Consider the following 17352-nt stretch of genomic DNA (forward strand, 5'->3'; position numbering starts at 1 on the left):
GCCTCAGGGGGGGGGCGCAAAGGCATCGCAACCCGGGAGTGCCCAGCATCAATGAGAACCGAGTGAGGGGGGCCAACAACGTGAGGGGGGGCAGAGCCAGGCCCCGACACGGCCGGTGAGAGCAGGTAACACTGCCCATTGATCCATAAACATGGAGGGCCCCCAGCCGGCAAAGGCGGCACAGAGGACAGAGGGGCAAGAGACACCACAGCAGTGGGGGGGGCGTGCGCGCGCCCCTGCGGCTCTGCGCTGCGCCCTCGCTTGGGCCTGGGCCCCGCCTGCTGCTTCCCCGACGACCCAGCAGCGAGACCGCCTGGACGCGGTGTCAAGCGGCCCGCAGAACGCCCCCCGCCTCCCCCCGGGCGCCCCTCGTGAACAAGCAGGTAAAAAAGGGGCTTCACATACCTGCTGGAGGGCGCCCGGGTCACACGGCGGGGGTCCTGCCTCCTCGGCCTGCAGAACAAACCCAGGCCCATCGACCGGCATGGCCGCCTCGCCGTCGTCGTCGTCCTCAGGGCCCGGCGACAGACACGCCTCCACCGCCCTGGCGACGCCCTCCGCAGCTTTGCGAGGGGGGCGGGACAAGCCGACCCACGCCTCCTCCGGGACGCCGGGCATCAACAAAACCTCCCGCCCTGCTGCACAGAGGAGTTGAACCGCCCGCCTAACCTCCGCCGCTTCTTCCATGACCCAGGTACCGCGCAAAACAACCTCCCTTCACGCCTCCCGCCACGCAGTTAATAATCCCCGCCTGACTTCCCCTTTTCCCTCTCTGCTAATCAGCCACCTGTTTATGTTCCTCGCGCGAACCTGCCCAGGGAGAGACCGGCTCGCGCCTGGCTCTCCCTGGGTCCCCCCTTTTAACCTGCACATGGATGTCCTGCACCCGGGGCCGCCTCGTACATTTTTAAGCAGCAGCAGAACGCCACTGACATCTTAAAAGGGTAAAGAGCAGAGCATGATTGGCCAGGGCAGTGCTTCGGGCTGTTTTTTCTATACGAAGTGCATTTTTCTATGAACACAAATCTCATAAACTGCGGTATATTTTCTGAGCCTGGGTGGAGGAAGGCAAAAGAAGCCTCCTGAAGTGCATGCAGGGCTGGCTGGCAGTGGCCAGGATTTGTGGTTAAAAAGGCAAGCGCATTGATGTTTCCCTTTTAATAAAAGCAGTGCCATGCAACAAGATTTGCTGCCGAGGTGGATGCGACATTTTGAAGATCTGCCACAGCAGGGGCCATGTTTGTTGCCCTGGTGGCAATTGAGGCCCACCTTGTTGATGGCATCATTACAGTCTGCCAATGTGTGCCCAAATGTCACCCAAGCCCCCGTGAAAAGCTCCAACAGCATTGAAATGAGAAAAACAGCCAATATTTTTTAACCATTCTCGAATGACCGGGTGACGGCTGGCCACAGGTGGTTTGTAAATATCTGAATTCTGGAATTGTGTGTGTTGATATTCTTTTTTGCAGAAGAAACAGATTTTGGGATGCTTAAAAACGAGAGCTAGCATTTCAAGTATACTAATTAATAGAATAGATCTTATTGAACAAACCAAATTGTATTTGCTTTGTTTAAAGAATCACATAAGTTCAGTTGTTTGAATTTAACAATTAAGAATACATGAATAAATACACATATTTGATAATTATTTGGCTGATTTTATTCGACAAAAAGTGGTGACTTCAAATCCTGTATTTCGCAGACATTTTGTTATTTTTAAATAGATGACATTGTTCTTATGAAGTAGGGGTGTCCTTGAATGAAAGGTTGCTGTCTCCATCTGATTTCTTTTACGCAGAACAAGTTTCTAAGAGTGACAATGGCTTTAGATAATAACAATCTAAACAAGGGTGGAGGGACTGGGGCTTTCTGAAGGTCCAGCATGCGGGCCCCTACAGCTATGAAAACAAGGAGTGTACTGTTCCTGTGTGGATATGTAGTTCAGGAGTGGTCAACAGAGGGGAGTGCTCCTTTTAGGAGCAATGGCCCTCACACACGCTAAAAAGACATTTTTCGATTATAATGTTTGACTCCATTGATGGATTTGGCAAGACATTTTGCAAATCAGTAGCTCGATCTGCAAAGGTCCAGCCTGCTAATTCTCATGCAGATCTGGACAGGGGTGAGTTAAGCTGAGGGTCAGAAAGAAGTGATTTTCCATTTTAGCTGCCGTAGGAAATTTTGATCGTACCTACAGCCCAACCCACTGAAAGAAATTGCACCAAACTTGGCTTGAGCGTAGAATTTTACTCACAAATCGTGCTTTTGTTGTATTTTTATAATCTACTCAATAGTTTAAGATATATTCATTTTAAAACGGTGCCAGGAGGCTAGAAAAAGTTAACATTTTCATATATTGCTGTTGTATAGACTTAAGTTAATCACATTTGAGTTTTGGTCAGTTTTGGTTCCCTTTAAGATCCACCATTTTAAGTAGCAGAACCACAACCATTTTGTGAATGGGCTTGATTAAGACATGTATAGCCAAATTCACAGTCAGGGTTTCACTAATGGAGCTAAATATATTCACGGTCATTGACCCAGTGACTCACCAAAGGAGTCATAGGCACATTCATACAGTTAGTCACATACAGGGACATGTGTTCGTCCACTACCACTCCCTCAAATGCACACCAAGGAGCACATGGAGTAGAAAAAACATGTTTGCCATCATTGACTCAGTGGCACACCAATATAGTGAACAGCACAGTGTGACACGCTCTGAGTCACGCACAGGGACATGTATTCACACACTGCCACTCACTAAGACGCACTGTGAAGGGCACACAGGCACATACTAAGGGGCACACTGAAGGACCTTAACATGCTCACTGTCATTGACTTGGTGACACACCAATGAAATGAAAGGCACACTTTTGTAGTGCCACTCAGGACATGGAGAAGCACAAGCTTTCATCATTCATAGCCGGTCCAAAGCAGGCAGAAGTGCAAACGTTCCACCGGTAGACCAGTTATTCACTTGGAGAAATCCAAAGGTCTCTCACTAGGAACTTGTCTAGCACATACAAAAATGCAAGCTTTCATCACTCAGAACAGGATGTGCATTTGGAAAAATACAATCTTCTCTTACATATTAATGGCAATGAGATGCAGAAGTGCAAGCATCTCTCTGTCAGATTAGGTCACACATGCAGAATTGTAAGCTTTGCTTACTCAAAACGTGTCCAATACATGCAGAGTTGGGTGCTTCCCTCATTCAAAAAAGGTTCTGCACCTGGAAAGGTTCGAGGTTCCCAGACTCAGAACATCTCCAGGGCTTGCTGAAGTGCAGGCTATTACAGAAACCTCCTCTACTTTATTAAGTTTCTTTTCGGACATGACTGCTGATTCTACCCACAATCAGGTTCATTGAGGGATTTGAGCATGCTCACTATTATTGACTCACTAATGGTGTCAAAGGCACAGTGACATAGTCACACACAGTTGCTTGTGATCGCACAGTGGCACTCGCTTACATGCTCATTGAGGGCACACAGACGTACCTGAATATGCACACAGTCATTGTTTTAGAGTAACACTAATAGTTTTATAGGCACGGTGACGAAGCCAGCGTCACACACAAGGACATGAGTTCTCACACCACCCTCTTCCAGATACACACTGAGAAAAATAAACTTGCTCACCGTCACTGACTCAATGGCACACTGTTGGAGTCAAAGGCACTGTGATGGAGACACATTCATGCACAGGGGTAAATGTTCACACTAGGGGTGGATGTAACTTGCGTAGTATGCTATTTGCTGTAAGAAAATAGCGCTAAATGCAGTAGAACATGAACATCAGCAGCCGCTTGCACTCACTATGTTTGTTGATCCTGTAGTAGGAATTTTGTGCCAAGCTGCTCATAATTACATAAACAGATGCGAGTCCCGTGCCCTCCATGCCACTGGAATCAAGCTATCCTGGCTGATGAATGCTGATAGCCAGAAACCGGTCCTCGGAAGCTTGTTTCCGGTCCAGGGAAGGCATGGCTTGGCAGTTCGGGCTGGACTGTTCCCATGAGGGACAGGGTCAGACTGATTTGCATTTGGCCTTGTCTGAACTGGGGTGGCAGAGTGGGCTAAAGAACGGTGATTGATTAAACCCAGATCTGTTGACTGGGTGTGAGTGTTTGATTGGTTCAGATGCTCCGTCCATCACCACCCCCTTTTTGTACCACCCCATAATTACATAAACCGCAGTAATTGAGAATTTGTTTGGTAATTTTGTAGCAAAAAAATAATGCAAATTTACTGAAATTACTCTGATTACTCTGGCGTAATTTTAAATTTCACCTAGGCCTAGTTCACACCCCACCACTAACTGTGGCACACTGAGAAACTCTCACATTTTTGGGGGGGCGTTTTATATAGTGCAAACTTGACCCGAAAGTATCAGAGCTCTTTACATGAGCACCAGTTGCATACAGACGGACACATTCATTTTGTTAGGAAGATGGAGATTAAGTGATTTGCCCTGAATCACAGGATGTTGAGCGTCCCTTGCCGAGACTCAAACCCAGTTCCCCAGTTTCAAGGTCGACTGCTCTAGCTGTTAGGCTACATCCTCTGCCATCGTTGATTCGAACATGTTCACCGCAACTTACTGTGAGAAACTTTGATGCAAAGAGACAGTCATGTATTCAGAATCTCACAAGGGTCCATGAGTGCATTCCACACTCAGATACACTCTGGGAGGGGCACACTGAGGGACATGAGCATGCTCACTGAAACAGGAACATACCAATGAAACGAAAAGCGCAGTGATGTAGTCAATCACAGACAGAGATATTTGTTTGCTAACCACTTTCTTTCAGACACAAGACGAGGGCTCACTTAGGCACCTGAACATTCTCACCACTATTGACTCATTGACACAACAATGTATTCAAGATCATAGTTACTAAACATGTTTTATATATTTCAAAAAAATAGATTTCAAAGAATAATGGAATACGCCTTCTCAAACATTTATGGTAAATGGAATAACAAAGTGGTAATAAGTGATATTTTTTTTAATGCATGAAATGCAGAGTCCTACTTCATTTAACATGTTTATTTAAACTTCCAAATAAAAAAAAATTACGATATTCATTGACAAAATACAGGTAGGAAGTTATGGTTTTGGCTAAAGCAGGTAAAACCACTGAAATTCGCCAGTTATGGTTCTTGTGCAGACCATAAATCAGGCCAACCCCTTGTGCTGCGTATAACATGACACATGACATTAATGACATCATGAGTGACCTCACGGATGACATAACTGCATCTATGACAATAAAAGCTTATCAACATATACACCCAGAAAAATAACAAATAAGCTCTCAAGCAAACCAAAAAAGCATTGCATTACACCATTGTCTCCGACACGGACTTATATAAGCGTAGAGACATACGTGCATAGCACACCAGTCTCTCAGACACACATTCACAAATACAGAAGTGCAGTGTAATATTCAAAGCCACACATACAGAGGACCAGTACCGCAGACTTTGAATCACATATCATATGCACTGAAACACACTTAGAGGCACGCATACAAACATGTATTTGCACAGTGCCTCTCTCTCTCTCTCTCTCTCTCTCTCTCTCTCTCTCTCTCTCTCTCTCTCTCTCTCTCTCTCTCGTACAGTAGCATAGCCAAATGTGCATTCAGGTACAGTATTAGCATAATGCCAGCAACTCAGATCGAGATTAACATATACATGGAGACACAGTGTGTGGTACACTCAGGGACACACATATGTACAGCAATACTCACTTTTAAACAAACAGAAAGAAAAAGAAAAAATAACACAAATGAATGTCAACCCAAACACAGTGTAAGAGAAGCATTAAAACCCAAAGACAAGCACTTATTTAGAAACGATCTCAAAGTAAAATTGGGATATACAACAAATAAAACAAATGTTACCATTTTCATGGATATAAAACACACAGGGACAGAAACTTCACACACTACTGATGTATGAATACCCTCATATTTACACACACAACCCCTTCCCCAAGATTTAAATAGCTAAGATATATAATCAAATATACTGAATTTGACCTTATCACTAACAACCACACAGATCCAAAATAACTGAGGTACATATGCAGCTCTCAGCAAACAGGATTGTTTAAAAATAAAACAATAACTACAACTCTAACAAAAGCTAAGTGCAGAAAAAGTAGGAATTGAAGCATTGAGAGAGCATCGAAATACAAATACTTACCTCTGTCTATATCTCTGTATATAGGGGATTTGCTGTGTCACAAGACTAATCCTTAGATGTGCACATTGTGTGTCTGCATACCTTTTACGATGACAAGGCTCGATGACAAGGCTCCCATAAATGCATTATACCTGGTTCCTCTATTTGTCTTAAAACACATAAAGAAGCGACCATTAAAGATATAATTAATTTAGACAATCCAAGGTAAAACAAACGAAAGAAGACAACAAAATAGCGAACCGCCGACACTTAGCAAAGGAGAATCCACTGGTATGTCACAATTGTATCTGCTCCACATACTAACATCATCCACTGTTCTTTGTTTCTCCATTTTCAAACACATAACCTTACTCTGTCTGTCCAAATATATTTCGAATAACAACTTAGAAGCCCAACTTGATCTACAGTTGATATATTTGCAGAACCACAGGTCTCACTCACACTGACCAGGTCAAGGTTTCTAAAATGTGATTGTGGACAGGTGAGATAAAAAATGCATATAATAATTTTTTTGAGAAATCATATTGTTTAAAAATAAATACGTTGGGAGTCATTTAAGGTTTCACCCATCTCTAGTTACGTTGATAATTAGTTATGGCAAGGAACAGCAAGGATTTGAGCACATGGCAATTTTTTTCATACATTAACTCGTATGGAGAAAATGGCATTGTAGTTGGTACGAATAAGAAGTGTTGGACGAGCTTTAGTTAGAGTTGAGATACGTGTACCGCAAAGACATACCTTTGCTTCAAGAGAGGTCAGGGAGGGTTTTGGAATCTGTGGTAAGGTGTCGAAAGAATGGAATTTGCGCCTTTGGCATAGGTAGCGTATAGACCGTAGAATAGGTGGAACTTGTTAACTTTATCTGCGAACAAATAGTGGCACCATGATAAACGTATTTTTCGGAAATGTATAACAAAGCTTTCTAAAAAATATGGTTTGCCTTTAGATACAGATTAACGATTTGGATAAAATGTTTTTCCTGCGTACATACAGTAAGAGCTTTCAAAAAAACTTTTTCCTTAAAATAAATTGCTTCGTTTACAAATGTCCATTTGTCTGTACAAAAATAATGGAGCCTTACACAAAATATATTTTGTTAAAAATTCAATAAAGGTTACACAAAATTTAATTTTGAACATTTAAAATAAACATATTTATTCTCTAAGTAAAATATCACGTTTCTAAAATACAATTTTTCCATAAAATGTAATAAGCTTTTACAAACAATTGTTTTATCCATTAAAGAATATATCAGTTTTCATTAAAGTAGCACAATTCATAAAAAAGACTATTTATAGGTAAAGAGCAAATTCTTTTACAGTAGAAGTTATTTTGACAGAGTTCGTTATAGACATGTTTTATAGAATGAATATATTAAGCACATCCACAAAATCAGTTCTGCTCGCAGAAAAAAGGAAATTTGCAAAATTCATTTTGGCACAGATAAAATCAATATTTTCACAAAACTAATTTTGACGAAAGAGTTAATCAAGCCCGTTTTCAAATACAAACAGCACTGACAAAATTCACTTTGTCTGTTGAAACAAATATGATGTTCCCAGATGTTGTAGAGAAACTGCAATAAGGACATAGCAAAAATGAATTGCCAGTAGAAATAAAGTAAAGACTTTTTTTTTTATTTCTGTAATTTTTTATTGTAGAAAAAATATATATTTACATGGAGCATAACATATACATGGGTGGAAGAGAAAAGAGAGAAAAGAGGAGGAAAGAAAGGAGGAGAGACTTTTATAAATAAAAATGACAGTTTATTTTTAGACTAAAAGAAGGATATTCACATAATTAATTTTGATTTAAAATAAAACAAAGGCCTTCACAATATGCATGTTGACCACTGAGTACTATAAAAACACTGTAGGAGAATTGTGGGTATGTATTAACCCATTATGTAAGCGACATCCTGTGACGTTTCATTTTTCTCTGACACACAGCTCTAGAACATTCGCCATCAAGTCCTGGAGAAAATATTTTTTGACAGCACGCCGATGTTGATCAGTTGTTAATAATACAGTAATGGATGGCGGGGCATGTGTGACTGGCCTACAAAATGAACTGATAAATCACAAAACGAGGTGATGGATGGCATCTAAAAATATTTAAGCGAATCATTAATTCAAATGGCTGGATGTAATTAGAAGCAGGAATGGATAGGCTAGAAGGTTCAGATATTTTGCATGCACATTGCTGTTTGACAGCAAGCATATACTTTCAGTCAGCTACAAAATGCACTATATATGCACAGATCGAGGTGGCTAGATCCGTCTATCTGAAGGATATTTTCTAAAGACCTGTTATCGCTGAAGACTCCTAGACTTTCGATCAGTCAGTAGAAGCTCTTTTCAGTTGACTTGTCTTCAGCACAGACTTGGCGGCCTTTGAGACACCTTGGATGGTGAGTAATGTTTCAGTCTGTTTTCATATCATTCTGCCCTGGAGCACACGTACAGTATAGTGCCCTTATTGGCAACGCACCCCACTCACACAATGACAGAGCATGCATGGATAAATAAATACACAAGACAACTTTTGTTATGGGAAAATATTGCTGCAGGTTCATTCCATACAAAAGCATGCAATATGGTGGGTTATCTTGCGGGCGATTCAAGGGCGGGCAGCTGTATCAACCTATGCTGCCCCACCGCCTGACGAGCCAGCACTGTGGGAAACCCAATCAGTGCTACAACCTTTTTGGGGGATCCTCCTCCGGATCACGTGACACGTTGTTCCCTTATTACTCACGCCATTTTCAGGAAGAGCGTAGCAGGGCAAACCCCTGGTTGGTCAGGCCCGCAACCGCCCGAAGGACTAACTGGGGCCATTGCGGTTTTCCAAGAGGGACAAGACAATTCCCACAGGTGACAAATGTACCCCATCTTTATCACATCTGAATCCTTTGGAAAAATGTACTCTCCCCCTGTATTTAACAAGTTCATGGATAGTTCCACAAACGTAAGATTTTTAATGCATCTCTGATTGAGGTGATAGATATAATTGGCCCCGTGTCATACCAGCTCGGCAATACTAGGAAAAAAAGTGAAAAATGGTACACTGATGTTTTGTGCAGTGAAAAATCCTGGTGCTGGTATTTAGAAAACTCATGGCGCAAATCCAGGTGGAGACAGATAAATAAAATTCAAACTGGCCCTTACTAACTATCATAAGAACCTAAAAAAGGCAGGGTAAGACCATTTTATATCCGAACTTGACCAGGCAGGCAATTCATCAGAAGACCTTTTTAAATTATTAAAACCCTTACCCATCCTACATGTACACAATTGGACACCCCGTCGCAGGGTCTATGTGATAATCTAGCCACATATTTTGATGATGAAATCAATCTGATCTACAAACAATTTCCTCAAAAAATGGATCAGGGGCCACTTGTTAATTCCGAATTGATACTGAGACTGGACCCAGGAGATGGTCTAAAACAGTTTAAACATATTGGTGTTCCACAAGTGGAAGCCATGCTAAAAAGAAAAGCAAGAAATCTGGATCTCCCTTGGATATTATGCCTGCACATAAGTTTGCCCTTTTAGCCTCATCCCTGGCCGGCCCTATTGCTGAGATTTTAAACTCATCACTACAGGAAGGCATTGTGCCTTCAGACTGGAAGGCCGCTCAAGTAACACCCATCAAGAAAAAAGATCAGGTGTCTGCCGAAGTGCTCTCCAACTATCGACCCATTTTGCTTCTTCCTTTAATGAGAGACCCATGTTAACACGCAGTTAATGGATTACTTTGAGAGTAACGGCATACTTGATCCTTCACAGTCTGGATTTAGATCTAACTATTCCACGGAGACAACCGTTATTGGGGTCACAGACTATATTTAGATGGCCTTAGATGACAATAAAAGAGTGATGCTGGTCTTGTTGGACCTAACTGCAGCCTTTGACACGGTCTCATCAGAAACTGATACTCCGTCTTAGAGAGACCGGTCTGCAGGAGCTGGTGCTTAAATGGCTTGCTAGTTTCCTAGATCAGCGCACGCAAACTGTCAATCTGGGCCCTCTCTGCTCACGTACCGTGAAGCTGAGCATGGGGTGCCTCAGGGCTCTTACTTGAGCCCGACCCTATTCAATATCTACGTGGCCTCCCTTGCTAAAGTCATCCGAAAATATGGCTTCATGCCATTCTCTTACGCAGATGATACTCAATTGCTCCTATCCTTTGATAAGGATATGGAGTCAGTTGATCAGCGTTTTGCTGAGGCAGCCATAGCTGATTGGATGACTGATCATTTCTTGCAGTTAAATGCGGCCAAAACCAAAATCTTGCTGTTTGGTCCTGCGCTTACTTCCTGGTCACCTGCTTGGAGGCAGACAATGCTAGGCCCCGCACCCTCTCCTACCTTGGTTGCTAAAAATCTAGGAGTCCAGTTGAATGCACAGCTATCAATAAAAGACCAGATAATGGCCACTGCTGGGATCTGTTATAGCACCCTGAGCCTTTTGCACAGAGTGTTCATTTGGCTGCCCCTTGAAATACGTCGAACCCTAGTTCAGGCTCTGATTATAGGACCCCTTGATTATTGTAATGCCCTATTGGCCTCTGCGAATGAGGTCCTTCTTAGCAGATTACAGATTGTACAAAATGTGGCTGCACGCTTAGTCTTTAATAAACCTCCTCGTACCTCCTCCGGGCCACTATTGAAGTCCCTTCATTGGCTTCCCTTTCACCAGAGAATAAAGTGTAAGCTCTGCTGCTTTGCCCATTGAGCTGTTTTTGGCAAGTGCCCGAGTTATATGGCAGATAAGTTTAAACTGTATCACCCGAACCGGTGTCTTAGATCAGAAACTAAAGGACTTCTAGCGGTCCCGTGTTTTAAGAAAACTCGAAATGGAGGTAAACCGGTCACCTACTTGGCCCCAAAATACTGAATTCCCTACCAGAGGCGCTACGTAAATGTTCCAGCTTTGCGCGCTTCAGAAAACTAGTAAAGACAGAACTATTTAAGGCCTAAGTCATGGAAACTATGCCAGCCAACTCTGTCTTCTATGTTAGGTGGAGATACCCCTGCGGGGGTGATTCCTGCGCTTTACAAATTCCTTACATACATACATGCCCTTGACGTTAGCCAGGATCAGCTAGTGTCTGATGAAACCAAAGACCCTTTGGCCTGTGAACTTGTGCATTGAACTATTCACCCTCCTGCAGGATAGTTCCACTGCCTTACATATCTCAGCCCCGTGCCAGCTCTGGACGGGACGATTACAGACACCATCGCTCAAATTGTCCCATCTATTTGCTGATCTCACCTGGCAGCTATCCTTGTGGCACCATGTGTGCCTGAACACCTGTGTCCCCAATCAATGGGACAGCAGCCCACTTGTTAGGTGACCGCTCCCACAATCCGCTTGCCTACTTTGGCTATTAGGGCGATAAGGTTTTATACTTAACACTTTTGCACCGTCCCTTTGATTGCGGACTCATGATGCACATGAATGTTTCTATCTAGAAGTATGTGACAATGCGCAAAGATGTCCTCATGCACTTGCCATGCATCCCTTATTCCTTATGGGAATTTCGCTTGCTCAGTGAAAAGAGGACAACTGATAAACCAATATAAAGAAGGAAAACGTTAAAAATGTTAGCCCTGTGAAGATCAAAATCAGATATCAGATATACATCAGAACTACCGAGGAGAGTCATTCGCACGATTTCAAAATATCTAAGGTCACGACTGGACCGCATTGCTAAGGGTCACTGCTAAATGCACACTGTGTTGTCCTGAAGAAGGTCCTATGGATTAACACAATTTGAGACCGAAAGGTCGACTATCTAGTCCATTTCTTTGTTTGTGAATGTTTCTTTAGGTGATTTTTAATTAAGGAAGTTAAATGTCAGTTTCTGTTTTATCCAGGATTGGACTTTTTTAGATGAAATATAGGAAAAACTATGAAATTTCTTGTTCAATTGTAATGCATTGTAATCAACTTGGACTGTTGATATGTACCCTATAGATCAAACAATGATGTAAATAAGAAACATTTTTCTAAAAGATTTTTCCATGTTATTGTTCATCTTTATTTTTCATCTCTATTTTTGACTATATCATTTGATTGGTCTTGTTGTTTTATTGATTGTCAGAAAATTATAATCTGATTTAAAATGTGACAGGAATTGAATCATTTGATTAGACTTTGTAAGCTTTTTACATAGTAGCCTCACATGTTTGACACCTTGTTTCCACATTTATTGAGACAGCAGCACACTATGTTGTAAGTTGGCTGACAGCGTCCCCACCCAGTGTGGCTGATATAGCTAACCAGGCGGGGCATTTGAGCATAACTGCAGCAACATGTCACCTACCCTTGCTTCTAGGGTACACTTATTTCACTCCGGTTGACCAGACAATTACACAGACCCCTGTGATTGCTAATCCTTGGTGAACACTTGCTGGTGTCAAATCTGGTTTGAAAGAATATAAGTATTGTGGCAATCTATTGGTGACACCTCACCCTTTCGTGTAGTGACAGCTTATGCAGCACACCACGCTTGCTTAAGTGCCGTCAGATCACAGATGCACAGTGCCTGCTGTCCATCTCTGACCCTCGATGCTCAAACCAGCAAAAAGTGTCGGAATCCCAGGTTCCCAATTTCATGTTCAGCTGCAGTACACCTTGAGTGACCTGCTGGGAGATACCACAAACCTTATTGGCCATGAGAGCCTTAAGAAGCACACAATTTCCACCTGGGCGTACCTCTAAATGAAACTGACTCCACGCAGCAGTGAGGCCAGAGATACACAATATTAAATGTATTTACTGGTGTAGCCACTTGGCGCCCTTCTGGTTGGTGATGCGGAACCTCCTACCCTTCATGAGCTGACCATCATGCGTTGCCGGCACACCACCCTTGTCCCTTGACTTACCCTCCATCCTCCTGTGCAATAGTCCTGCTGCTAAGTGGGCAATCAATTCAACATCCCTCCTTTCCTGCCAGACTGTTGCCTGTTCATTTTGATCTGTGGTGAATGCACCCCAACTTCCCAGGCAGCTTTATTGCTGACAATGTGAGCAGTTGCTAACATTGAAGTTGCAAGCGTGAGATTCCCTCAAACTACAGCAGATTTAACACAATATGATACTGTGTATCTGAATGAATTATGCACAGGTAATTGACCCCCCCCCCACGTGCAATTGCTGTGAAACATTTTGGACTGGTCCATCAAATCCAGCCAGCCACCCCACTGGGTGGATTTTAGCCCTCCCGAACTTCTGCTAGTGTCAACCACGGTCACTCCTCCTGTTCAGGTGGATTTAGTAATACTGAAACTGACAACCAGAGGGGCCTAATACTGGGTTGTGTATATGCAGCCCAGGATGAACTTAAACAATCGGCTTGGTGTGGATGGGCGTTAACATTGCCTGGCTGGAGCGCAAAACCTTCGACAATCACTCCTGACCAGATGTGCCAATGCAGGTAGAAGTAAGTTATCCTGCCTACCTTACTTCTTTTCCCGGTTATGTATGTATAACGCTTGTTGGAGCATGACGCTTGTGCATTTTTTAAGTGCAAGTGTTCCTGTAGGCATGTTGCAGCTGAATCAGAGCTATTTCTTACCCCGCTTAATGATAATCATTTTAACAACCACAGGAGGATGAAAGGTTGATTGAACACCACAGGGTTAGATCCTAAGACCATGAGGTCAAACTACCACCATACCCAAAGCTGAATTGGTCCAGGTGTTTCTTTGCCATGACCGCTCGTGTGCTCTTTGAACTCACCTTTAACCCAGTAAGTGGCCAATTGGCTGATACCCCAGCGGGGACCTGGCAGTCGTATTCAACCTTGATATCCTTACAGCATAGCAACACTCACCGCTGCAAAATTGCTTTTGTGCGTGAATGTCCGCTGGTCGCACTAGTCAATACAGCAATTATTTAAATTAATAATACTCTGCATATGAATAAAACTTTGCACAAGCAGCTGAAAATTTCACACGTTTGTAAATGTGAAGCATTTTGGATTTGTCCATTGAATTAAGCCCATCACTACCCTAGGTGAAGTCTTGCCCTCCCAAACTTCTGCTAGTATACCAGGGAGCTGACAAGGCAGTGGGAACAGGTGGGGAACAATATGGGTTAATACCTGGCCTTTCTCGAATACTGGGAATGCCAAATGTTCTTTAATGCATTGTAGCCTATTTGTGCTTTAACTCTAATTCCTGCTCCGACCCAGTTTGACCCCAAAACTTTGGGACAACTGTAGTGGTAACATGCCCTTAATGGTACATGAAGTTCTACAAGCATTGGGCAGGAAGACACGTCAGACCCTCAGACATACCTTGGAGGTATGCTAACCTGCCCCAAAATCTGCCTCTCCCTGTGTCGGACTAGGAAACATTAGCTTGGTAGTAACAACCCCTCAGCGTGTGAAACTCATGCAAAATCAGCTGGCTGAAGCTGTGACTGAATTTAATTGCAATTGCTTGCCCCGGCCTGTGAAAGTAAATTCTATTCCATTATTCAGCCTGGGTGAAGAAAGGGGTGGTTGGGGAGACTCATACCAGCCTTTGCAAACAGACTTGTTGCCTATCCAATTACTATGGGCACAAGTCATAGGAAATGCCCCTTCCAATCTCTGCTTCTAGCCAAATGAAGGGTAAACCAGTGGAATTTGCCTGATCAATGAAAGGTGCCATTGCCCAAGCTTCAGGGATCTGAACCCTTGACTTTGACGGGGCCTGTGGCACCAGATGCGGATGACTTTGCCTCTGCTCTGCAGGTTGAAGATCTACTGACCGCACCAGGGCACACTGAGCCACTAAATTGTGAAAGCGTATAGGGGCATTACCTTGAAAGGTGCAGCTAATGGCTTATTAGATTGACCTATCTGGCACAAAGGTACTCTGGCTTTCCATTATCGTCATAAAATTGGGGTAGCTGCTTTGATACCCGTGCCAGGGTGAGACTGGGGAATAGCTGTGACCTGCCCTGCCAATATCCAGGTCAACGGTTCCCGTAGGCAGACCGCGGATCACTTCTAGGCAGAACCTAAATCCTAGGTAAGCACACATGGCCTTACATCCGGGAGGGTTTCTGCGCATAATAAGCTGACCATTATTCCTTAAATGAATTCCCCATGTGTTCTGCGGAAAGTCTGGCCCTAATTCTGACCTTGCCAATTTCTACACAGATGGTTTTAAATCCATTACCCATAAAATTATTTGTTATTGCGGGTGAAGTGTCAAATCTATTACAGACATTTGCAGAGAAACGTGTACACGTTTCTTACCACATCAAAAATTGGAGGTCTAAAGCAGTCCTTCCCATATCCTTATGTTGCTTAGCTTGATGAGCCGGCTGCCAGTAATGCGGCATCTGTCGTTGCCTCCAGATATCCTACAAACGCAACGCAACACTACACCTACAACAAGCAAGTACTATTGGCTTTGTCAATGCTTGTTAGTTTCATAAGAAACGTAAGCCACCATTATGGCTTCATTGTAATGCGTATTGAAAAGCTTCCATTCTACATGGTGAGCTGTTGCATTTGTTTTTAAACATTGGATTACATGACTCAATTCAAATGAAAAGCAAGTTCTACAGCAAAAGAGAGCATTACCACTAAACCACACCACCAATAAACTGACATCAACGGTACCGCCCTGCGAAGCAGACAATAATGTATGTAGAAAACCCTGCTGTACCAGCTGAAACCAATAGAAGCGGATTAAAACAGGGAATCTGCAGTGACCACCTGGTGTACTGCCTTAGGCCTTAGCACTTCATTAACAGCCAAACCGGTCACATGTGCGCCTGCCATGGGCCCCAACTGGATAGGAACAGGCATTTTTAAACCGGACTGGCAATGTACAATCCTTACGCTGGTGGTGAAACAGACTCCAAGTGGCATCCATCTTTCACTGCTAGGTTTTATTTATAGAACAATGTTGCCTTCAACAAACTGCACTTTAGCGTGAATGGGAAGGTCTTAAAGTAGCCGCTGCACTTAACGTTAACCCAACACCGAATCTGCTCACCGGCCCAGCTCAGCTTGGCACAGTGGGCGGGGCACCCGTGAACCAATGTGCCCTCACGTGCTCCCCCGATACACATTGTCAAGCAAGCTCCGCCTGGCGCTCCACGCCCCAATCATGCAGTCAGTCACTGGGACCCGAAACCCCGCTGCACCACATAATGTTCTGTCTGTAACACGTGCTTCACCGTGCAGGGGGTCTTCTCATCAGGGGCTGCGAACCGCCCCAGTGTTCTTCCGCTCCTGAGAGAAACCAGTGATAGATGCACATGCGCCCTTCCCACCTCCGTGTGCCCCTCCCCCTCTGAGGCCGCGATGGCTCTAAGAGGGCAGAGAAGTTTCAATAAGCAATACACGCCTCCATTAGGCCTCATTTGCTACGTTACTGCCACCGCGTGGGACTGGGCAACACGGTGAAAGGCTCTCACTACTGCCAGGTTGGGGCACAGGCTGCTCCCTTCGCTGTTCCCGGGCAGTGATACCCATTTCTGCTGCTCCTACACTACCCCCTGCTCAGTAGACGCTGCACAACGGGCTCCATCTCAAGAACCACTGGCAATAGGCACTTGGGTGGCAGAACCCTATAAGGCGGGGCCCACCTCGGGCATTACTAAGGGGTTCATTGTCGTCTCAGGTCAATACCTTGAACCTCCCATTAGCCTTCTAAAACTCGAAATCACTGCCTCAAAAGCATAAACTCTGGCCCGTGGCACTGTTACCGTGCCGCAACGCTCGCCTTGTTACCCATGGTTGCCTGGCCAGGCATGTCAAAATGGCTGAGGCACGAATAACTGGCCCAAATTGTGCCATCCACAAACCGCTCACAATGTCAGCCCTGCTCTATTCCACACTGAGAAGTAGGTTTCGGGGTCATACAGACAAAATGTCTTATAAACTTAAGCAAATCAAACAACTACAGGCGTGGGGCCTACCCAGCACGTTTGAGGTCACGGAGTTGGTGGTGGGGGGCAATCTTCCCATCCAGCACTTCCCGCAAAGCCCCGATGCCTGCGGTACCAGCGGACCCTGTGTGAAACAACCGGCGAGTACATATCGGGAAAATAGAAACAACAGTTAAACAGCAGCTCTGTGTTCCCAACTTAGTGTGCCTCACTATCACCAT

The 17352-nt window shown here is 44.0% G+C and overlaps 1 protein-coding gene across 1 annotated transcript in view; it reads left to right on the plus strand.

The window, feature by feature from the left end:
- The window catches only part of USP43 (ubiquitin specific peptidase 43), a 1198532-nt gene that overhangs the window by 668140 nt on the left and 513040 nt on the right, over positions 1–17352 (plus strand). The gene's annotated exons all lie outside the window — the stretch shown is intronic.

Source organism: Lissotriton helveticus, chromosome 7, assembly GCF_964261635.1.
Source record: "Lissotriton helveticus chromosome 7, aLisHel1.1, whole genome shotgun sequence".
Taxonomy (NCBI): domain Eukaryota; kingdom Metazoa; phylum Chordata; class Amphibia; order Caudata; family Salamandridae; genus Lissotriton; species Lissotriton helveticus.